At 38.8% G+C, this 25,398-nt stretch overlaps 1 long non-coding RNA gene across 1 annotated transcript in view; it reads right to left on the reverse strand.

The window, feature by feature from the left end:
* Positions 1-25,398, reverse strand: part of LOC126501873 (uncharacterized) — a 53,866-nt gene that overhangs the window by 18,284 nt on the left and 10,184 nt on the right. The window contains exon 2 of the long non-coding RNA XR_007591814.1: positions 23,392-23,471. This is a non-coding gene — a long non-coding RNA (uncharacterized lncRNA). The remainder of the gene's footprint in view (positions 1-23,391; positions 23,472-25,398) is intronic.

Raw genomic sequence — 25,398 nt, forward strand, 5'->3', positions numbered from 1 at the left:
AAATCCTCTCTGTCAAGCAACTCACCTCCCACTGCCTGGAGAATTTATTCTTCCTTGTCTCCTAGATCAGAGAGAGGAAATTTGCAAATTCTCTCAAGCTCACATCCATGAACCTTTCCAGTGAGACATGGTCAGGAAACAGGCACCTCCCATGTCTTTAGAGAAGCTCGTTTAAAGAGAAGAAAAGCAGATTCTCAAGACAGAAAATGGTTTGGGAGTCATTCACTCCAGGCTCCTGGACATGCAGCCGGCAGAGGCCAGGAAGAACACACCTCCTGATTCCCTGGGAGCTGGAAGCATGGGCTTGTGCAGAGAGAAGATTCATCACGTAAGCCAACTCCCTCCTTGAACCTCTCCAGAAGCTTAAAACGGTTCCTCTTAAATACGGTGTATGTAGGATATTTGAGTATATTCTTTTATTATTATTGTCACCATTTACTTACCTTGTGTGTTTTCCTGTGTGTGTGTGTGCAGGCACGCACAAATAACACAGAGTCAATCAGTTTTCTCTTGACACCAGTGGATCCTGGGACTTGAACTCACGTTGTCAAGCTTGGCGGCGGCTCCCATTACCCATAAAACTATTTCCTCAATGGAACCTCGCAGAAGAGGGGGAGGAAGGTTCGAAGGGGTTGAGGACACCACAAGAACACAGCCCACAGAATCAACTAAGCCGGGCTCGTAGGGGCTCACAGAAACTGAAGCCACAAGTACAGAGCCCATATGGGGCTGAGCTAGGTCCTCAGCATATACCTTGTGGTTGTGTAGCTTGGTGTTTTTGTGGGTGTCCCAGCAATGGGAGTGGAGGGAGGGGTGTCTCTGACTCTTTTGCCTGAGCTTGGGACTCTTCCTCCTACTGGGTCCCCATGTGCAGCCATGATATGAGGGCTTGTGTCCAGTCTTATTATTTCTTGTTAGGTCATCTTTGGAGGATATCCCTGGGAGGCCTGTTTTCTTCTTTTTTCTTTTCATTTTAAAAGGAAACAGAGGAGGAGGAGTTGATCTGGGGGAGAGGGGAGGTGGGGCAGGGGAGGGACTAAGAGGAGTGAAAGGAGGGGAAACTGCAGTTGGGATATAATGTATGAGAGAAAACTAAATGTTAAAAAATGAAGGAGAGACAAAAACAGTCTCCTTGAGCTTTAAGCGGATTCTACTCCTAAGCCTTCTAGCCCTTACACGATGCTTATGACATGTCTGTGGTCTACTGTTGCCACCTGATTTCTATAACACAAGTCTTATGACACTTCATTTCACTATTTGATTCTAAACCAAGGTCAAGCAATGACCCATTGGCCAGCCACTTATTTTTGTATTGCCCACTATCTAAAAATTATCTTCAGTTTTGTAAATTACTGGAAAAGATAGAAAATAAAAATGGTTCCAGATTTGCCTGTATTTGGGGATATGATGATCACTGGGTCAATTATCTTGTTGGTATCAAATATTTTTATTTATTTTCTTATTCTTTTTTTCTTTTTACAGTTCTTTTGGTCATTTAATGATTTCTAACTATTTTTCAGGAAAGAATTTTTAATTAAATCATAATTATGTCATTTCCTTCTTTACTGTTCTCTTTACAAACACTGCCTTTCAAATTCCTGGCCTCTTTTTCTTAATGGTTATTGTTATACACACACAGACACACATCCCTCCTTAAGTAGATAAATACAATCTTCTCTGTCCATTTAATGTTGCTTGTTGCTTATATGTGTATGCTTTCAGGGCTGACCACTTGAGATTGGATAACCAAGCAGTGTGCTGATCATTGAAAACCTATTTTGTCCACTCTTAGCATTTTTTAGTTTTTTTTTTTTTTTTTTGTCTAGGGGTGCCCCCCCTGAGATTTCCTCCTTCCAATTTAGGGTGTCTATTGGTATTATATTCCTTCAAAATTTATTTTGGCAGCTGCATTGTTGAGGTATCATGCAGAAGCCTCCCAGGAGACTCACAACAGATTTCCTGGTCCAATGGTCCTTATGGTCCTCCTTCCCCTCTGCTGCCGTGTTCTCTGAAGTTCAGGAGTGTGTCGTAGATACATTAATTAGGATGAACACCCTATACTCTTTTGTCCTCTGCCTTTTGACAGCTGAGGTTTTCTATAATGGCTTCCATCTATTGAGGGGAGAGAACTACACCTATCTATAGTATAGGAATAAATATTTAGACTGCAGTTAGCAATGACATTATTTAACGAAGTGTCAGTAGTAGGCTCTCCTCTAGTTCCATGGCCTCACTAGCCCTCGGTAGTTGGTTAAATTTCTAGTACCAAGCATACTTTTTTCTGTTCAACTGACTTTTTATCCTAGTTTCCTGGTTGCTGCCGAGGTGTGAGTGCCACTAATGCACCTTTAGGAGTATCTTGAAGGCCTTCTTATTATTGTGGGTCATATGCATCACAGATAAATGGGATTATTGTTTGTGTCTGGCCCTTGGTTGCTTTACACTGCAACTTCTGTTATGAAAGCTAGCTCTCAGTGAGGAGCCTTAGGTCAGATCCAGCAGAGATCCTCTGGGTCCAATTACATGGTATCTTCAACAACAGTTTTTTTTTTTTTCTTCTCTTCTTTCTGTTTCTGGAATGAGACATCACGATCAAGGCAACTTATAAAAGAAAGAGTTAATTGGGAGCTTGGAGTTTCAGAGGATGAGTCCATGATCATTATGATAGCATGGGGGAATGGCAACAGGCAGGTGGACATGGTGCTGGAGCAGTAGCTGAGAGTTTACGTCTTGAAATGCACCATTAGAGAGAGAGAATGGGAATGGTGGGGTTATAGAAAGCATGAGTAGCTGTGGGGAGGGAAGCTATTTAAACCTCAAAGCCCACTCCCAGTGACATCCCTCCTCCAGAAAGGCCATGCCTTCCCAACCTTCCCTATCAGCTCCATTAACTTAGGACCAAGTATTCAAATATATTAGCCAATAGGGTCCGTTCTCACTGAAACTACCACAATTCTCCCTACACACCCCATTTCCCCATTTAAATTATTTGAATTCTGCTCTTCGTCTCTCAAATACCCACCTTCAGATGGTCCTTTTTTTTAAGAAAAAAAAAGTTTTCTAATTCTGGTGGTTACTTCAGGTTATATTCTTGCACCTGAAGATTTGGAACTAGGTACTGCAGATGAGAGAGAATTTGTCATATTTGTCTTTCTGGATCTGGGCTACCTCACTCAATATGATCTTTTCTAGTTCTACCCATTTACCTCCAAAATTCACGATTTCATTTTTTTTATCTCTTGTGGGAGGGATGCGGGTCCTTGTGGTCATCGAGACCCCCCACAGTTGCTGCATAATATTTCATAGTGAACATTTTTATTATTCATTCCTCAACTAAAGGACACTTACATTATTTCCATTTTCTAGTTTTTGTGAATGGAGCAGTAAGGAACATGGCTGAGCAAGAATCTGTGGAGTAGGATGTCGAGACCTTAGGGCATATGCCAAGGAGTGGTATAACTGGGTCGTGGGATAGGTTTTGTTTGCTTGTTATTGTTTTTGAGCATGTTGCACGCTGATTTCCAGAAGGACTGCCAGCTTGCAATCCCAGCAACAGTGCATTCGTTTCTCTCCTTTTCCACATTATTGTCCACATTTGTTCTGGTTGTTTTGCTGATTTTAGCCATTTTCACATAGTAAGATGAAATCTCAAAACTGTTTTGATTTTCATTCCCCTGGTTGTTAACGCTAATGAACACTTTTCAGTATATTTCTTAGCCATTTCTATTTCTTCTTTTGAGAAAGGTCTACTCAATCAATAATCCATTTTTGAGTGTTATTTTTGTTGTTTGTTTGCTTTGTTCTATCTTTTTAGTGGTCGTGTAATCTGGAAATTTATCTTCTGTCTGATGTATAACTGGCAAAGCTTCCCTTCCATTCCGTGGGCTCCCTCTTCACCGAATTGACTGCTTCTTTAGCTTTGCAGAAGTTTTTTAGTTTTATGTGATCCCACTGGTAAATTTTTGCCCTTAAATTCCTGCAAAAACGGAAAGTTTGTTTCTACACCTCTGTTATGTACGGTCCAGCCTGTATTTCCTTCTATTAGTTTCAGTGTTTCGGGTTTCACATTCATGTCTTTGATCCATTTGGAATTAGTTATATAAGGGTCTAACTTCATTCTTCTACATGCAGACATCCAGTTTGCCTAGCACCATTTGTTACTTTGGATTTTTTTTGTCAAATATTAGATTCTTTTTACATGTACTCGTTTGGTTCTTCTGTTTTGTTCCGTTCATCTGCATGTCTGCTTTGTTGGAGTGTAATATTGTTTTTATTATAAAGGCTCTGTAATATATCATGAAGCCTGAATTTCCTCAGAGTCATTCTTTATGTTCAGGATTGCTTTGACTATCCTGTATCTTTTGTAGTTCCAAATGATTTCTGGGATAGCTTTTACCCTCCATTTCTGTGAATAATGAGATGAGAATTTTGACTGGAATTGCATCAAATCTGTAAATAGCTTTTGGGTAAAATGATTATTACCACAATAGTAATTCTACCAATCCACAAGCATGGGAGATCTTTCCATCTTCTAGTATATTTCTATATATCTTTCTTCAGAGATTTAATATTTTCATTGTAGAGGCCTTTCACCTTTATTGTAGGGGCTTGGTTAGGTTTATTTCTACCTATTTTATTTTCTCTGAGGCTGTTATGGAAGTGGAATATGTCCATGATATTTTTCTTTGTGTTTATTATTGGTTTATAGAATAGTTACTGTATTTTGTAAGCAGATTCTACATCATGCATGCTATTTCACTGAATTTCCTTGTTTCTAGAAGGTTTTATAAAGCAAACTTCCTCTGTCTGATTGATTGACTCTGAGAGAGTCTGGCAGGATTTTTCAATACTAGTGTCCTTCTTTAATAACATACAAGGCTTTCCAAACTTAACAGTATGTTCTCTGGCCAAAGTCTAAGTAACCAGCCACTGGCTGTTAGAGTTTGTGTTGGTACTTTACAGTTTTAGAGGACTAGTCCCCGAAAGTTCATGGTTTTTATAGGCTCTGTGCAACAGCATACGGAATCAATCACTCAAGACTCTTTTCTCCTAAGGATTCAGGGGGGAAAAAAAAGGAATGTGTGTTTCCTCTTGACCTCCTATGACCTTCACACATGTCACTACTGAGATGCAGTCATATGGCTCTAACAGGGATGATGTTTTGTTTCTTCGTATCCACATTTCTGTGGTGCTTTATTTTAAAACTTGTAATCGTGTTTACAAACTTCTGAGTTGAAGCCCCCCTTTTTTTACCCTCTTGTTTCTCTTTAAACACTGATGAGAAATCTCTCTTTGAGATCAAAGCACAAGACCTATTTTTAATAAAGGTAGATGGTCTATTAGAATGACTTTATTTGGTAAGAGAGTCTCTTTCCCCTAAAAAGTGTTTTCTACATTTAGTGTAAAGATACCAACGCCTTTCAATGATGTCCGTTTAGCAGGGATATTGGTTTGAAGTGACAGAATGATGGAGGAAGGACATTGGTTAATTATAATAAAGAAACTGCCTTGGCCCATTTTATTGGATAGAAAATTAGGTAGGCGGAGTATACAAAAGAGAATTCTGGGAGAAAGAAGCTGAGTCAGAGAGTCGCTATGGTTCTCCCGCTCCAGACAGATGCAGGTTAAGATCCTCCCTGGTAAGCCAGCTCGTGGGCTATACAGAATATCAGAAATGGGTTAGAACAATATGTAAGAGCTAGCCAATAAGAAACTGGAACTAGCCGGGCCAGGCAGTGTTTGGAAGAATACAGTTTCTGTGTAATTATTTCTGGGCATAAGCTAGCCATGCGGGCGGCCGGGTGCCGGGGACGCAGCCCTGCCGCTCCTTACTTCAACAACAGAAACCAATTTAAATCAGAGAAAATGGGGGAAAAAAGTGGTATTAGAACATATCATACAAATACAGACCTAAGCAGCTGGCATGTCCCTCTGTAGTTATTTAGTGCAATTGCCTAGCATGTAAGAACTCTGAGGTTTAATCTCCAAAATTGCAAAAATAAAAGAGTCATAATTAATGCAAAAACAACCCAAGAAGCCATAACCTGGGAGGTTAGGATGATAATTTAAGAAAACTCTCTCCTCTGCCTCTTTGACTGCCTCTGTCTTAACTCTATTTTTCACATAGTAGACACATATGAACAGGCCTATGCCAGCGTTATATCTCCTAATGCTTCTCACCTAATTTTATGTCATGAAATGGAGGGTTAAAAGCTGATTAGATGTGAGACACCAACCAGATGCTAGACCAATCTCTATGTCTACATTAAGGGGAATAAAGAATGGGCCATGCTTAGATTCTACTGAACCTTTTCACCTATTCTGTCCTGCCTGTGCGTGAGGAGCCTTTAAAGTAATCTGTGCTAGACACAGAAAACAATTCTGTTCTCGACTCAGAGGCAGTGAGAGTAAGATAGGAGGTAAGGTTTCAGATGGAGGAAGATGGAGGTAGGGTTTCTTTACGTATTTTGTATAGAACTTTGTATATGGTTTATGTATCTCACAATCCTATCAATATACAATGACATAAATTCAAGCTAGACCTAAAGTTTCTATGTTCCTTTTTTCTTTTTTTTAAATTTATTTATTTATAATTATTGATCTCTACCTTTTTCTCTGCTCCCCTCCCTGCCTTTCCCCTCCCTCCTTCAACCCTTCCCCAAGGTCCCCATGCTCTCTCAGGAGATCTTGTCTTTTTATCCTTTCTACTTCCCATGTATCTATGTAAGTCTCTCTTAGTGTCCGCATTGTTGTCTAAGTTCTCTGGGATTGTGGTTTGTAGGTTGGCTTTCTTTACTTTATGTTTAAAAACCACCTGTGAGTGAGTACATGTGATAATTGTCTTTCTGTGTCTGGGTTATCTCACTCAAAATAATGTTTTCTAGCTCCATCCATTTTCTTGCAAAATTCAAGCTGTCATTATATTTTTCTGCTGTGTAATACTCCATTGTGTAAATGTGCCACATTTTTCTTATCCATTCTTTGGTTGAAGGGCATTTAGATTGTCTCCAGGTTCTGGCTATGACAAACAAAGCTGCTATGAACATAGTTGAGCACATGTCCTTGTGGCACGATTGGGTATCCTTTGGATATATACTCAAAAGTGGTACTATTAGGTCTTGAGGAAGGTTGTTTCCTAATTTTCTGAGAAATCGCCACACTGACATCCAAAGGGGTTGTACCAGCTTGCATTCTCACCAGCAATGCAGAAGTCTTCCCTTTTTCCCACAACCTCTCCAGCATAAGTTGTCATCAGATTGTGTTCCTTTTATTATTATTATTATTATTGATAATTTTGTTTTGGGTCAGGATTTTAGTGGGTGACCCAGTTTGGCCTTGAACTCAAGATCTTATGTCTCAGCTTCCTGAAAACTGGGAGCACAGCCCTGTGCCTCCATGGCTTAAGCTTGATTATTGGTTTTGTCTTTAAATGTATCCTTTCCCACCCTCAGACCCTGCACCCCTCTGTCATACCTACACATCCAGAAGAACATGTTGACCAGTGACATAAAGTAAAATCTGTTAATGCTATAATTGGGACAGAAACAGCGCTATAGACATTTGGACTAAACAGAGATCATCTGTGACACTTACGAAGACTGGAAGGCTGTATAGGACTTCAACTGGGAGCAATGGGGGAGAGGAGGACAGGAGCCGGGCAGTCATTTCAAGCAGACAGTCTAAGAGTTGTGCAGGTTGAGGTTAGAGGGCAGGTGGAAGAGTTGCAACAAGAGTTTTGGGAGCCAGGAGTGACTGAGCTTTGTTAAGGCCTCCAAAGACCAGAGGATCAAGATGTGTAAATTTTTTCCTGTCTTTGGGAGACTCAGTCTCATTCTCTTATCATTCTTGTTGAGGATATGTTTTTTCTCATTGAATTTCAAGCTCCTGGAACCATCAGGGGAGGAGACCCCATTAAAGAGAGTCAGCTTGCACTGACACTTTAGGTCTTTATAAGTCATATGAACTGTCCATCAGTCTCAGAGAAGTGCCTTTGCCCGGCAGCTGTACTGCAGTACACTTTCCAGTCTGTCCCAGGCAAAGCTGAAAACGTCTGAAGTCCAGGCCATTCTTCTTCTGTATAGTAGTTCCTCCTAAGCCTTCCTTTCCCAAAGACCTCTTCTGTCTTCATGTAACTCTTCCTCTCATACTCACTACAGCTATTTAAAACAGGAACGACTTTATCCGTCACTGATATTTGATGATGGATTGATAATTGCAGTCTAAGCAAGCTCAGTCACAAAGGTATAACCTGACTTTCAAGTGTTCATTTCTTTCGAATTTCTTTATTAGCAGCATGCAATAAAAGAGCTCCATGCTAAAAGAAACTCCAGATTTTAACTATTTTGCAGGGGTATTTTAGATGGTGGTTCTAAAGAGGAAGAAAAAAAAAGAGGGGGAGATTAAAATAAGAAAGACTGTGAGGTCAAAGAAAATACAGACGAGGCAAAGAAGGCATAATAAATGTCAGATAGTATGCCAAAGGCGTGATAATAAACATTTGTTGGGTAAATGAGTGCCGAATGAACAGACGGATGAATGATGCATTTAGAAAACAGTTAATTTTTCTCCTCACAACTACGTAGCAAGGTAATTGGAGGTAAGAAATAAGTATGACTTATATTCTTATTCTGTGACACCTGGGATATAATGCCCTTCTCACTACTAAGCAGAGGTATAATTACTAGGTGCAGATTGAGGAGCCAAGATTATAGTTAGCAAATCCTAACAATGTATGTTTCAGATCCATAGATCATCCATAAATACAACAAATAAGGAATCCCCAAGGCTCATCCATTTACTTCTGTGCCTTTCCTGGCTCTGCCATTTAGCTGTGCCACCTCAACTACTGTTCTGTTCCTTCCTCATTGCTAAGCTCTTACAATTTTATAAGGAATTCTGTTTGTGTTTTACAAAATACTGAAGATTTCTGAAAGTTTTTCAGAAGCCATCTAGGAAGGAATAAGAAATAAAGATGCCCACTGCTGAAGCCCGCTGCTCCCTCCACCTGTGGCAGTCCTGCTTTTACCTCTTTCAGGGCTCTGAGTATCTTCTCCCCCCAACCCCAGACAGCATCTCTCTATGTAGTCCTAGCTATCCTGGAACTCATTCTGTAGGCCAGACTGGCATCGAACTCACAGAGATCTGCCTGCCTCTGCCTCTCGAGTGCTGGGATTAAAGGTGTGTGTTACTAGTGCCCAGTTCCTGAGTATAGTTTCACTTGGTAAAGGGAAAATCTTGAGCACAGGTGCACTTTAACTCTTATTTAAGATGTTTTTATCATGTAGTACACCACAATTAAACATTCTTAAAGTTAGGAAACCAAAACAATACCATTTTGAAGCATTTTCTGGAGGGGTTCCACAATTTTTATTGAAATGAAGATAAATTTAGACATCTTCTTGAATTTATTATTAGTGTATCCGAGTGTTTCTCAAAGTAGTTGTAAAATTCCCAAACAATACCTAAAAGTATTTATTGAATTGACAGCTATTAAACTAAATTTCTGGAAAGTCCCTTTTTTCCTAATTAGGCAGGAGAATCAGTCTTTTTTGTGGGGTTGTGAGAAGGAAGAATTTTTAAATAAACGATTCTTCTGCTGTGCTGTAACTTCAATATAAAAATCTCATATTAATGACTATAAAAGCACAGATTCCCAGTGAGTTTATAACTACAGTGGCCCCCTTATTTTATAGAGATATATCCTAATATGCTGTGGATTCCCAAAACAAACAGGTAGTACTGAATACTGTATTTAGAGTACTTTCTATACATCTATACTTACAAAGTTTAATTGATAAACTACAAACTATAGGAGATTGGTTTTTTAAATGACATGTGTCATATTTGTTTAAAAGCAAGACCTAAGTTTAGAAATAATTCATGGAATGTTTCTCACATGAATTAAAAACTTTGAAATATTTCCACAAAAATTTATTTTCAACGTTAAAGGAAATGCAGAAGAAAGAAAACAATTCTACAGAACTTCTCGTCTCTCCATCTCCTTTACGGTCTTTAAATACTAAGGTATTATCCATCAGCCCCACCCCACCCCCAAGGTAATTTTGATTTCTCATAATAAATTTTATGTGAGAAGCTGTCCTAATGGATGATGAAAGTGGTCAAGTCTCTTCTGAGAATGGCAGAGGAATGTTCTCCCAGAATGTTCCACAAGGCTCATCTGTCCACTCATCCCAGAACTTGCCTGTCAGCTGAGTTATGTCAGCTGAGTTTCATCTCCTGCTTCTGCTTTTCCAGCAGTACTGGTTCCATCCCTGTTGAACTGAGGTTTGGATATGTTCCAAAAAAAAAAAAAAAAAACAAACAAACAAACAGCAAACATGTCAGCAGTGAATCAGGATGGGTCCCCAAATAAGGGGAAGGGTTAAAGGTATATAAGAATTCTGCATGGGGCTGGAGAGATAGCTCAGTGGTTAAGAGCACCACCTGCTCTCCCAAAGGTCCTGAGTTCAATTCCCAGCAACCACATGGTGGCTCACAACCATCTGTAATGAGATCTGGTGTCCTCTTCTGGCCTGCAGGCAGAGCACTGAGAATGCTGTCTACATAATCAATAAATAAATCTTTTTTAAAAAAAGAATTCTGCATGATCCCATTAGTATTGACCATAAAACTTGCTTTTTCTTACATTTTATACTTCTTTCCCATCATTTAGTTACTAGGAAATATGTCTGCAATAGTCTTATATCCATCCTCCAATTAATAATGTAGCCACCCCAGCTTCAACTTATTTGACAAAATAAAAAGGAAAGAGATAATTTATTTGATTGGTATTGCTTGGAATTTTTAAAATACAAATGCCAACCAAGTCTTTTGACTATTGTACAGTCTTCAAAGAGTATGGTAGCTACACATAATTACTCAATAAACTTTAATAATTTTTCAACTTATTTTTAGAAATAAAATTCTTGAAACAATAGTGATCAAATATAGCTTTATTTTAAAGTGTATTTCTGCCCTTAAAAATGATTTCTTTCATTTTTGAGATCACACTATAATTACATCATTTTCCATCCATTCTTTTTCCTCTCTCTAAAGAGTCCCACATGCTGCTCACAGCTCCTGAACCTAGGGCTCAGGCACCGTTGCAGAGAAGGGGAGGAAAAATTGCAGGATGCAGAACAGGGAGTTTGCTGTGAGACTGTGTCTCTGGGGGATTTCAGAAGCTACACATATAAAGTCTCACCAACACGACTGTCTAAGGTTCAGGTGAACAAGGCCAATATCAACAGAGATGCTGATGTGAATGAGGGAAAGCCCAGGAGGCCTTCATCCTGTTGAAAAGATCTGCAGGCAACCAGTGGTGCTGGAAGTGGGAAAAAGAGAACACCAACTGGCTATCTAATCGAAATGACCGGCCCCAAAAACATACATAAATGTGACATTATACCGACTAACTGGGTTGTACTTATGTGTTTAGGGATGTTTTCCTATGTACACTTACATATTATGTAACAGTAATTAATGAAGAAAGAGGTTATGGATTTGAAAGAGTGCAGGGAGGTGGATTTTCCATTTTTAACCTGGAGATTTATGTGTAGCATGATTAATAAAAACCCAGAGACAGAAATTGGGGTTCAACCTGAAGGTCAGAATAGCAAAACAGCCAACCACTAGCTCTTATCTCTACCTCACTCCAAAATAGGGATCCTGCCTCCAGGAATCTCAGAATGAGACTGTATCTGAGAGCTGTCTCCTCTCACCTTACATTCCTCTCTAGGGCTGGAATTAAAGGCGCCCACCACTACTGCCTGGTTTTTATGGCAAACTAATGTGGCTACTGGGATTAAAAGTGTGTGTCACCACTGCCTGGTCTGTTAGGCTGATCAGTGTGGCTGTTTTACTCTCTGAATTTCAGGCAAGCTTTATTTATTAAAATACAAATGAAGGTTGATGATGAGCCCAGTGTTTCACTACAGCCCATTAATAGCGATTACTCGTGTGTTATCACTTGGTGTGTTGAAAAGGCAAGTACTTTGCTTGGAGGGTGATAGCAATGCACTGGTAACACTTGGCTGCCCATGGATATTGTTTGAGCAGTGATGTTGCTTACACACTGCTATGTTAGTGGATAAGTTACCAATACCAATACTATCATTATTATCACTAGAACAATGCTTCTGATACTCGAACAGGTATTCCGATCTCGTTTAAAGAACAAAATGAAAGATAAGATCTTTCAAAGTTTAGTCACGCTATTATAATGAATGAATAATAATTACTTTAAAACGTTTATAGGTTTATCTTCGAAACCATATAGTTTGATAAGGGTTTGGTATCAAGAGTCAAACTTATTGAGGTCTGAAAAGCAATAATAAAATTGTGAAAAATTCATTTTGATTAATATTTGTTTTTATATGCATGGGGGGTGCAGATAGCGAGAAAGAGAGAGAAAGAGAGGAAGAGAGGGGTCACTGTGCTTGTAAGGAAGTCAAAGGACACTTAAGTGCTTTCTCCTTCCACCATTCGGTCCCAAAGATCAGACTCAAGCCATCAGCGTTTGTGGAAAGAGCCTATTCCCACTGAGCCATCTGATCATCCCTGGGCACTTTTAAAGCATGGTGTGTCAATTCTGCATGCTGAAAGTGCTCACCACCATTGTCACCAGCATTCAGGGATAGTTCTGCCCTGTTCTGTGTGGAAGAGGACATTGTCATGACCTTTGTTTTGGTCAGGAAAAGGAATGTGAGTGTGTTGCAAGCAGCTGTAGAAACCAGAGAACTAAAAGAACATCAAGTAAGTATAAGAATTTTTCTAATGGAGGGATATTATGTGTGAAAAAGAGTTGGCTTGGGTTTATAAAGTAAGCAAGAGGCAGTCAAAGAAACAGTTGCTATGAACCCATCAAATATCTTTCAAAGTTAATTATGATGATTTTTCACCTTTAATTAAGTACTTAGTATGAAGCATCTTAAACAATGCACATTTTTCCCCTTGAGTTAGAGTTTCACTATATTGCCTAAGCTGGCCTGTAACTCCCAATTCTCCTTTTTCAGCTTTTGCGGTACCATGATTACAGGAGTGTACCCCAACTGAGCTAGCCCTTTTATTTTTAATGAACTACTAATCTCATTTGGTAAAAGAGGAAACAGAAGTGAAGAAACATTTTCTTTCATATGTGGATTGTGGATTCAAGATATACATAGATATCTAAAACCCTATATGTGTACATGCACATACATACATACAATGTATATGCATGCCTGTGTGTATATCTATACATGTATGTGTATTTACACATATACACATATCTTTACATGTATGTGTGTTTACACATATACATATATCTTTACATGTATATGTATCGTGTAATTTTATGGCAGGAGGGAAAAAGAGAAGGAGGTGAAAGAAAGTTAGCGGGATAGATGTTAAAAGCTCAAAGCTCATGATTTACTTGTAGGAGGTAGAGTATCGTTATGCAATCTAGCACTATAGAAGATGAATGTACGCCAGTAAAAAGTAAAGCTCTTATCTGTGAGAGAGAATAAAACAAAAATAGATCCTCAGATATGTTAAATGCTTGTTTACTTCCCTTTAATATTATTTCTAAATATGATTGAAGGGTTAGATTGGCAAATAATGGAAAAAGGGAGCCCAAGAAAGCAGACAAAAGGCAAAAACAAACAAACGCAAAACAAAAACAATAAAACCTTGTTGCAGAAAATATATTTGCCCAAAATCAATCTTCAGTGAACCAAATGAAATCCTCTTTTCCTAATGCAGCTTTCGCGGTATAAAAGGACTGGAGTCCACAGGTTAAAACTCAAATGCAGAGTAGAGCTATTCCTTCCCTTAAGGGTAGGCACCAGTGAGCGTCTCCAGGGCCAGCTGGGGGGAAGGGTAGAAGCATCACCAGCTCCAAGCAAAGAGTAGAAACACACCACGGTATGGAAAGTTCCATAGTGAGAAACGAAGCTTAACCCGGGCTACACGTGCCATGAGCTTTTCTGCGGGAGACGTGACCAGCTGTCTATGGGCAGATCCATACATATATACAAGTGTACCCGTGGCAGCAGTGCCTGGCTTGGATGGGTCCACAAAGGGACTTGGCTTTCAAAGCGGCACATGTGTACCCAAAGGGCCTTTATACTGTTTAGCTCAGTACCGTACTCAACAGTAAGTCAGCACTTCAGGGTAAATAGTTTTTGGGATATGAATCATTTTGGTCAGGTTATTTTAAGGTCTTACGTTCAATAGGTGAGTATTAAATACTTTTTTTTTTAAGCTTACTGGATTTTAAGTTTACCATGAGTTAACTGGGACATGACACCATAATAAGTCAAAAAGTGTGAGTTTTCATATTGAATTTTATGACTAAGCTTTTTAGTATAATCTTATATTAAATCTAGCTATGTAATCACTCCATGGATATGTTGGAGAGAAACTGTGTCACGTGTCAAGATTCCTTGAAACTACCTGAAGAAATATATGGCTTTTGTTGGGAACTATGCTTTGCTTCTAAGTACAAGTCCCACTGGGTGTTTCTAGGTCCTAGACATCTGTGGAAGGAACTTGCTTTAGAGGATGTCAAGTATCCCAGACATCCAGGTTTTAGAAGTAGAGGCGTGGGAGATTTTAGACCGAAATACCAATTTCCCCTCAGGAGTAAACGTGACTTAAGGATTATAACCTCACATTCTCTTTCCAACCTTCACTTCTTGCAGCTTGGAGCAAAATTTAATCTTGTGTTAAACACAACTGAATTGTTCATCCCAAGGAAGGATGAGCTTCTAGCCGATATGCAGGATACACTCAGGTGGGCCACAGTGCGTGCACTATTTACACCAGCCCACTGGCTGGCCACCTCTGTCTTCTTGGAAGAGGAACTGGGTGCATGGAGTTAGGTATGGATCAAATGTCCTTCCTCGGGGCAAATCTTCCTACTCCAGTTGATGGACTACAGGGGGAACGTTTTCCCCCAGCTTTCCTAGTTAGTTTTATTTCTGCCAAATTGCACACAAATGTTCCCCTGAAGTCAGACACTTTTCAGACTCTTGTGCTGTGTGTTGATTTCTCCTGGTTAGGGTTCCATACTCGAGCTTGTGCTCAAACAGCATTGCACATGGCGGAAATTGCCTAATAAATCATAGCGCTCATAGGCTTCATACATAAATATAGTTTTTCTTCATAGTTTCTACATGGTACAAAATGCATTGAGGACTGATTCTCTATGAGCAATTGTGCAATTTTATGCATTTGCAAGAACCCAGGTCTTTAATAAATCAAACTTTTCGTGTCCTTGGAGTATTTTTCTTTCTACCAAGGTCTGAATATTTTATATGGTTTGTGGTCATTTGGATTTTTTTTTTAACATTCTGGTTGGTTCTCAGTTTACTTGGAAATGCTGGCTGCAGACTTATAATTTCTGCTACAGTTGAATTTTCCACTCACATCAATTTTATAGCTCTCTGGTGGTGTGCACAGAGGTGAGAACAGACATTTTTTTTCCAGTTCAGCCAACTTCATTGAGAGACTCAGAATCTTAAGATAATAGTCATGATTCAGATCCTACAACTACCCCCATTGATTGGCTCAGAATCTGATGCTGGCCTCGTATGAATAACATTCTCCAGTCCATCCTCAGGGTGTCTGAGAGTACACAGACTTCTGCTCCACACAGATGGTATCCCTCATAGCCGAAGCCAAATCTTTAGGTCAATCAAATCCTCTGTGAGAGATGATACATCCACAAAAACATGATTATCTCCACGATTATGACTGCGGTGAAAGAATATTTCGGGCTCAGAACTGATGCAGAATTGTCACTGAGTCAATAGACATGCTTGTGAAGAAAAAAAAAAAAGATCCAATAGCCGCCTATTGCCTAGGAAGGTTAAAGTGAATTTTAGAGAATTTTCTCCTTGTATTCTAAAAGCACGCTCTCGGGAGGATGACAAGAACCCAGAAGTCATCTGAGGATAGCTGAAATAAAGCATGACTTGCCTCATGGCACAGAGCAGGGCAATGAATACTCAGCACTCGATTTATTGTATATAATCCAGGTTGAGCTAAAAGTAAAGCTAATTATTATGCGTGAGCAGGTATTTTAAGTTAAGTTAATTCCACAGAGGAAATAAACCTTCAGAGAAGTTGAAGGAGGGGAGTTAGCAATGCTTGAGCACTTGCATGTGGCCTTACCTTCATGGAAACCAAGCCTGTGGAGAACTTTCTTACAAACGAGCCTTTCAAACAGGAGGAGAGATGGCGAACTCACGTTTCTACTACAATGCACTATTCCTGCTGCGAAGTCATCGCCTTCAACTCAGAGTCATGAATTCAAGTTTGGATTTTTTTTTTCTAGCCAAATCTGGGAAACTTTGATATGGGATCCTTGCCACTGTGAACTCAACTGTCCTTACTTTAGAAGGGAATGTCACATAACAATTTCTCTTCACAGGAGTCTGTGTCATGCTTATAACCAGTCATTATACTAAGGGACAGGAAACACACATGGACTGTAAAATCATCCCTGTCTTCTAGAAGGTTGGTTTCTAGGTGAAAGGCACGAGATGACCATATAACGGGAAATTCATAACTAAATGCTGCCTGTCATTCCTTTCATGCATTTACTTGTTATTTAATTTACACTCAGGGGGAACTAATTTTTCTGAATTATAATCTATATTTGAATGAATTTTAAGGTTTTTTTGTGGGCAGGGGTGGTTTCAAGACAGGATCTCTCTGTAACTTTGGAGACTGTCCTGGAACTAGCTCTTGTAGACCAGGCTGGCCTTGAACTCACAGAGATCCACCTGCGTCTGCCTCCCGAGTGTTGGGATTAAACACAGGCGCCACTACCACCTGCCTAAATTTTAAGTTTTATTATGTCAAAATGTATATAGTAGGACATTTAACAGTTCATCTACCTAAGTGTGTATCCCATTGCTAGTATGGGAACACCGCTGAGTGTCACATGATTCATTGTGGAAAATTTATTTTCCCCAACTGATCTCTTTCTGCATCAAATTCTAGCTCTCGACCTCTCACCCAGCCTCTGGCAACCACAATGGATTTTTTTTTATTGCAGTAAATCTGACTATTTTAGGATGAATGTAATCACACAATATATTTTCAATAAAAATCAATTTTATTGTGCATATTGAAGATGTGCAGCATGCTGTTGTTATATGCTTCAAAACAGCCACTGCTGTACAACTGTGAAGCAAACTAACATCTCCATCGTCTCATATAAACACTATCCACATCCTGCTGTCTTACAATTGTAGCCAAAATTCTGGATAGACTATCAATAATGCTCATGTTATACTATCCTCATACCTTTTGCGGTAAATACCTGTACTTTGTAGCTTCAAGCTTTATCATCCCATTTGTTTTCTGTGTCCTCCTCCCTCCCCTTCCCATCCCCATAACAGTAAGGCCATGCAGTTATGTGAATTGAGTTAGAGTGATTTCATTTCCTGTGAGCATATTCCCAGAAAAGGGACTGCTGGGTCAAATGGTGACTCTATGTTTAGTTTTTCGAGGAACCTCCATATTGTTTCCATAATGACACCAACAGGTTCCATTCCCAGAAGCCATGTTTAAGCGTTTCCTTTTTTCCAGGTCTTTTGTGCCAACATTCCTGCCATACTATAGCAGCTATCTTGAGGGATGAGGTGTCATCTCACAATGGCATTTGTCTACATCCCCCTCAGGATTAGTGATGTTGTTCAACTTTTTATTTACCTGTTGATCATTTATATCTCTTCTTTGGATGCAGGAAGTCACTGCCCATGAAAAATCAGGCTTTGTGTGCTCTTATTATTTAGTATTTTTTTTAAATAAAAGCATTTCATGAATCAGGATACTAACACTAGCTTCTTGATAGGCACAATACTTACAGATATTTTTCTCCCAACTTGTAGGTTGCCTTTTGACTTTGTAGATGGTTTTGTGTGTAGTTGATGTAATCATATTCGCTTACCTTTACTTTGGTATCCTCTGATTTTGGTATAATAGGTAAGAAGGATTGTCAAGGAGCTTTCATTATATGTTCCTTCATGTGAGTTTTATGGAATTAATCATTAATGATGAGGGGTTTAAAATCCATTTGGCTATACAAGGGTCCAATTCATTCTGCATGGCACCATTTATCAAAGACACATTCCTCTTGCCATTGCCTCTTCTTTTTACTCTTGTTAACATTAGCCAAGCATAAGTGCTTGGATTAGTTTCTTGACTCTCTGTTCTGTGGCATAGGTGTATGGGGGTTTTAATGTCAGTGTTTTGATTAACAAAACCATGTATCATAAGCTTATATCTCTAACTGTATTATCTGTTTCCTGATATGATTTCATACAAATTTTGTATTATGTCTTATTCCTATTGCAATGAAGAATCCAATTGGAATTTTATAGACATTATGTTGTATTTATATGATTTTTTTTGGTAGTGTGACATTTTAGCACTAATACCTGAGGCCCATGGCCATGTTTATAGCTGTCACTTTATAGTATTCCACCTCTTTCAATAAATTTATTCTTACATATTTATGCAGGTATAAATGGTTTAGTTTTGTTTTGTTTTTCAAGACAGGGTTTCTCTGTCTATCCCTGGTTGTCTCTGTAGAACAGACTGGTTTCGAACTCACTGAGATCTACCTGCAACTGCCTCCCCAGTGATGCAATGAAAGGCATGCACCACCACTGCCTGGCTGTATTTTTTATTATACTATTATTTCTTATGTGTAGAAATGTCGTACTATCTTTGCATTAATCTTATCTCCTACAATTTTACTGAATTTATTCTTTTTTTTTTTTTTTTTTTTTTTTTTTTTTTTTTTTTTTGGTTTTTCGAGACAGGGTTTCTCTGTGGCTTTGGAGCCTGTCCTGGAACTAGCTCTGTAGACCAGGCTGGTCTCGAACTCACAGAGATCCGCCTGCCTCTGCCTCCCGAGTGCTGGGATTAAAGGCGTGCGCCACCACCGCCCGGCTCTGAATTTATTCTTTAATTCTATAGTTTCTGAAAAATCATTGGAGTTTTGTACAGAGATGAAAACCAATTCTTTTTCTCATTGATTCTTTGTATTGTTTTCTTTGTTTCTATTTTGTTGATTTCAGCTCTCAATTTGATTATTTTCTGCCCTCTAGTTCTCTTGGGTGAGTTTGCTTCTTTTTGTTCTAAAGTTTTCAAATGTTCTCTTAATTCACTAGTATGGGATTTTTCTAGCTTCTTTATGTAGGCATTTAGTGCTATGAGCTTTCTGTCCTCTTAACGATGCTTTCAATGTGTCCCATAAATTTGGGTATGTTGTGTGGTCATTTTCGTTGAATTTTAGGAAGTCTTTAATTTCTCCCTTTATTTCTTACTTGACCCATTGATGATTCAGGTGAGCATTGTTTAATTTCCATGTATTTGTGGGCTTTCTGGAATTAGTGTCACTGTTGAATTCTAATTTTAAACCATGGTAATCCAATAAGATACATGGGTTATTCCAATTATTTTGTATCTGTTGAGATTTTCGTTATTACCTAGTATGTTGTCAATTTTTGAGAAGGTTCCATGAGATCCTGAGAATAAGGTATATTCTCTTATGTTTGGATGGAATGTTCTATAGATGTTTGTTAAATCCATTTGAGTCATAACATCTGTTAATTTCCTTATTTCTCTGTTAATTTTCTGTCTAACAGACCTGTCCAGTCATAAGAGTGGGGTGTTGAAATCTCCCACTATTTGTGTGTAGGGTTTAATGTGTGGTTTAAACTTTAGAAGTGTTTATTTCACATATGAGGGTGCTCTTCTATTTGGGGCATAAAAATTCACTATTGAGATTTCCTCTTGAAGAATTTTTCTGTGACTAATATGAAATGTCCTTCGTTGTCTCTTTTGATTGATTTTAGTTTGAAGTCTATTTTGTTAGATATTAGGATAGCTACACCGACTTGTTTCTTAGGTCCATTTGATTGGAAAATTTTTTCCCAACCCTTTACTCTGAGGTGATGTCTGTCTTTGAGGTTGAGATGTTTCTTGTATGCAGCAGAAGGATGGATTCAGCTTTTATATCCAATCTGTTTTCCTGTGTCTTTCTACAAGTGAATTGAGTCCATTTATATTAAGGAATATTAATGACAAGTGATTGCTATCTCCTGTTAATTTAGTTTTTGTTGGTGGTGATGTTATTTTGTGTGTTTTTCCCTTCTTTGGGATTTGGTACTATGAGATCAATTGTCTCTGTTTTTGTTGATGTAGCCAACTTCCTTGGGTTGGGTTGGAGTTTTTCTTCTAGTACTTTGTGTAGGGCTGGGTTTGTGGCTAGGTATTGGTTAAATCTGATTTCGTCATAAAATATCTTGTGTTGTCCTTCTATGGTGATTGAAAGTTTTACTGGGTATAGTAGTCTGGGCTGGCATCCGTGGTCTCTTAATGTCTGCATAAAGTCAGACCTTCTGGCTTTCATTGGCTCCACTGAAAAGTCAGGTATAATTTTTATAGGTCTGCCTTTATATGTTACTTGGCCTTTTTTCCTTTGCAGCTCTTATTTTCTTTCTGTATTCTGTATGTTTAGTGTTTTGATTATTATGTGGTGAGGGGACTTTTTTTGGATCTAGTCTATTTGGTGTTCTATAAGCTTCTTGTATCTTCATAGGCATATCTTTCTTTAGTTTGGGAAAGTTTTCTTCTTTGATTTTTTTAAATATATTTTTGGTGCTTTTGAATTGAACTTCTCCTTCTTCTATACCTATTTGCTGCGTGCATCACGGCCCCCATCTGCGCTCTATTTGCTAGAACCCAGTTTGCGAGCTTCGGGCAAGAGGCTGGAGGTTGAGAATACACGTGCAGAGACAGACCAACACACAGACCTTCAATCACTGGTACCAAAAGCCTATCTTTAATAGCACCATGGAGGCTTAAATACACTGCAGTCAATGGCCAACAGGTGAAAATCCCATCCTCTGATCCTCTAAGCTAGGTACAGCTTCTAGTAACTCTAATTAGAAGGTTCTAGACAGGGAAGAGCAGCTGAAGTCCAGGGCTCAATTAGTCCCAACCCCTGTTATTCTTAGGTTTGGTCTTTCCATGATGTCCCATATTTCCCGGCACTATTAAAAGGACTGGCTTTGTTGGAGTAGGTATGGCCTTGTTGGAAGAAGTTGTGTCACTGTGGAGAAAGGCTTTGAGGTCTTATATGTGCTCAAGCTATGCCCAGTGTCTCAGAATATCTCCTGTTGCCTGCAGGATCAGGAGAGTGGCCTCAGTTACTTCTCCAGTACCATGTCTGCCTGCATGTCACCATCTCCTACCATGATGACAATGGACTGAACCTCTGAATTATAAGTCACCCTATTAAACATGTTCCCTTATAATATTGGTTGCTATGGTTATGGCATCCCTTAACAGTAATAGCAACCTTAAGATATGTATAGACATGTTGTATATTTTTGATAAAGAAGCCAAAAATACACAATGAAAAAAGGAACTGTTGGAGCCCGTGTGGGTCCAACATAGATTCCCTAACCCAGCTGGAACAGAGTCGTGAGGAGTAAAACTGACATAGCTTACATGGTCATCTTTTACGGGCAAGATCTCTCTCCAAAAAGATCTCTCATTTATTCTCCAAACAGCTTATATATCCTCACATGAATAGAGTGGGAACACATTAGGCTATCTCCTAGGCAACCAGGTGCATGGGCTCTGGTCATGTCCGCATCTACCTGTATGCTAGCAGTCAGGTAGGCCATGAATTAGCATCTCTATAAGACATCCTCCAAATTACAAAGGAAGGAAGCACCAAACATCCTGACCAGTTTCAGTCAACACCTCTCCTCAGGAGATCTACATTTTTAACAAGTACATCCTTGCTATTGTTAGGCAGAGACAGCTTGTCTACAGAGCTATGTGATCAGCTCAGACTGGGCTAATGGCTCTTGTGCCATACCGAAATATGGGCCTACAAGGAACCATTTCAACAACTGGTACTGGTCTAACTTCATGTCAGCATGTAGAAAAATGCAAATTGATCCATATCTATTATCCTACACAAAATTCATGTTCAAAGATCTCAACATAAAACCAGATACACTAAACCTGATAGAAAAGAAAATAAGAAATAGTCTTGAACTCATTAGCATAGGGGATAGAGCCCTGAACAGAACACCAATAGCATAGTCACTAAGAACAACATTCAATAAATGGAACCTCACAAAACCGAAAAGCTTCTGTAAGGAAAAAAAAAATCACTGCTAATAAGACAAAACAGCAGCCTATAGAATGGGAAAAGACTTTTACCAACTCTACACCCACTAGAGAGCTAAAACACTTATGAGTGAATACCTGTGTCTTTCTGGGTGTGAGTTACCTCAATATGATGTTTTCTAGCTCCAACCATTTGCCTGCAAAATTCAAGATGTTATTTTTTTCTTCTGTGTAGTACTCCACTCTGTAAATGTACTACATTTTCCTTATCCAGTCTTCGGTTGAGGGGCGTTTAGGTTGTTTCCAGTTCTGACTATGACAAACAATTCTGCTATGAACATAGCTGAGCACATGTCCTTGTGGCACAACTGAGCATCCTTTGGTTATATACCCAAAAGCGGTAAAACTGGGTCTTGAGGAAAGTTGTGTCCTAATTTTCTGAGAAATCACCACACTGACATACAAAAGGGCTGTACCAGATTGCATTCCCACCAGCAATGCAGAAGTGTTCCCTTTACCCCACAGTATCTCCAGCATAAGTTATCATCAGTGTTTTGATCTTGGCCATTCTTACAGGTGTAAGATGGAATCTCAGAGTTGTTTTGGTTTGCATTTCTCTGAAGACTAAGGATGTTGAACATTTCCTTAAGTGTCTTTCAGCCATTTTAGATTCCTCTGTTGAGAGTTCTCTGTCTAGGTCTGTACTCCCCATTTTTTTTACTAGATTATTTGCTCTTTGATGACCAATTTCTTGATTTCTTTGTATATTTTGGAGATCAGACCTCTGTCTGATGTGGGGTTGGTGAAGATCTTTTTCCATTCTGTAGACTGTCATTTTGTCTTGTTGACCGTGTCCTTTCATTCTTCTCTATATTGACATCCAGTTATGCCAGCACCATTTGTTAAATATGCTCTCCTTTTTCCATTTGATATTTTTTTACTTCTTTGCCAAAAATCAGGTGTTCTGAGGTGTGTGGATTAATATCCAGGTCTTTGATTTGGTTCCATTGGTCCTCCTGTCTGTTTTTATGCTAATACCAGGCTGTTTTCAGTACTGTAGCTCTGTAGTAGAGTTTACATGATCATCTCATTAGATGTCAAAAAAGCTTTTGACAAAATACAACATCCCTTCATGATAAAGGTCTTGGAGAGAGCAGGGATACAAGGAACATACCTAAACATAATAAAGGCAATATACAGCAAGCCAACAATCAGCATCAAACTAAATGGAGAGATACTCACAGTGAGTCGACTGAAATCAGGCACAAGACAAGATTGTCCACTCTCTTCATATCTATTCAATATAGTTCTGGAGGTCCTAGCTAGAGCAATAAGACACCAAAAAGAGATCAAGGGGAAATCGGAAAAGAAGAATTCAAGCTCTCACTATTTGCTGATAATATGATAGTTTATATAAGCGATCCCAAAAATTCTACCAAGGCACTTCTACAACTTATAAACACTTTCAGTAATATAGCAGGATACAAAATTAACCCAAGAAACTCATATTGAAGGATACAACCAATAACCTAATGTAAGATACATAAACCCTACAATCAATATGAAAATCCTGAAGTCATATCTTCTGCAGAGATCACCAAACCCATAGTAATGGTCCCCAATGAGAATTTAGAGGATTCTCAATACATGGAAATCAAAAGAACAATTGTGAAAAATTTCTAAAATTCAAGGTATTTCATAAACTTGCAAGCAAACACCCATATTAGTTTAAAGAAGACAGGAAAATAAATTAATGGAAGTTCAAGAATACACAGCTGAACATTGGGTGAAATAGTAAAGAAAATGAGAATAGGAAAATTGAAGTCAATTAGGGGGTAGAAACATTGAAGAAAAGCCAAACTGAAATGAAGCTAGTGATTAAAACTTTAATAATTGTCATAAAAAAATTTACTGGCTAGTCTTGCCAATAGAATGAGGCACCGAAAAGATAGAATAACAGTAGTTGAAGTGAAAAAAAATGGATTATTCAATTAAAGAAAATGTTAAATATTTGAAAACTCATTAAATGAATATGCCAAAACTTAGACATCAGGAAAAGACTAAATCTATTGAGTTGGGGCCATAGAGGAATTCTAGTTCAGATGCATAGGACACAGCCTCAATACAATGATGAAAAAGACTCTCAAATCTAGGAAAAGAATTGCCTTTTCAGATATAACAGGCACACAGAATACCAAAAAGAAAGTACTAAAAAATCAATTTTCCAGCCGGGCGGTGGTGGCGCACGCCTTTAATCCCAGCACTCAGGAGGCAGATGCAGGCGGATCTCTGTGAGTTCGAGACCAGCCTGGTCTACAAGAGCTAGTTCCAGGACAGGCTCCAAAACCACAGAGAAACCCTGTCTCGAAAAACCAAAAAAAAAAAAAAAAAATCAACTTTCCATGCCATATTATACTGAAAACAGTAAATACACAGAACAGAGTAAGGATGCTAACAGCTGCAAGAGAGAAAGACCCATTCACATACTAAGTACAGACTCTTCACAATAATTGAAGGTCACTCAATGGAAACTCTGAAGCGAACATATTGCTTCAACTTCAGAAAGAACACGGATGCCAAACAGTGTATGATAGTTTATGCTGCCTGGAAAAACTTCCCATCATAACTGAAATAGAAAAACAAACAAAAAACTTACCATGACAAAAGAAGGTTAAAGGAATTTGTGACTACTAAACCAGCTTTATAGAAACAACTGAAAGGAATATTCTGGATTGAATTTACAGATAATTGTACCAAAGAAGGGAACTGGTGCATACATAGAACCTTTATCCACAGGTTCTAGAGTCTTTGCTATGGGAAGGTCTTCTAAAGGTTACCAAAGAGAAATGTAAACTGCATCCCAGCCACAAAACCTTTGATCTACAACGTGTCTTGCCTACAAAATATCCTACAGCAAAGGCAACACCAAGCAAGTGGATGAAACCAATCAATGTCTGATTTGACTCAAGGCCCACTCTGTGAGATGTAACCCATACTCAACACTGCTTGAGTGGTCAAGACTAACTAGCCCAGAGACCTAAGGGAAAACCAAATACTACTAGTCTAAAATTATTTTAAAGGAACAGTAAAATAACTTCTAATTATATTTTGCTATAGTCGTAAATCAGTGCCTTGTTCAGGCATCATCAGAGAAGCTTCCTTCTGCAACAGAATGGAACAAATACAGAGACCCACAGCTGGACATGGAGAGAGAGAGAGAGAGAGAGAGAGAGAGAGAGAGAGAGAGAG

The sequence above is a fragment of the Alexandromys fortis genome, unplaced genomic scaffold, assembly GCF_014885135.2.
Source record: "Alexandromys fortis isolate MF-2015 unplaced genomic scaffold, M_Fortis_MF-2015_v1.1 scaffold_5, whole genome shotgun sequence".
Lineage (NCBI taxonomy): Eukaryota > Metazoa > Chordata > Mammalia > Rodentia > Cricetidae > Alexandromys > Alexandromys fortis.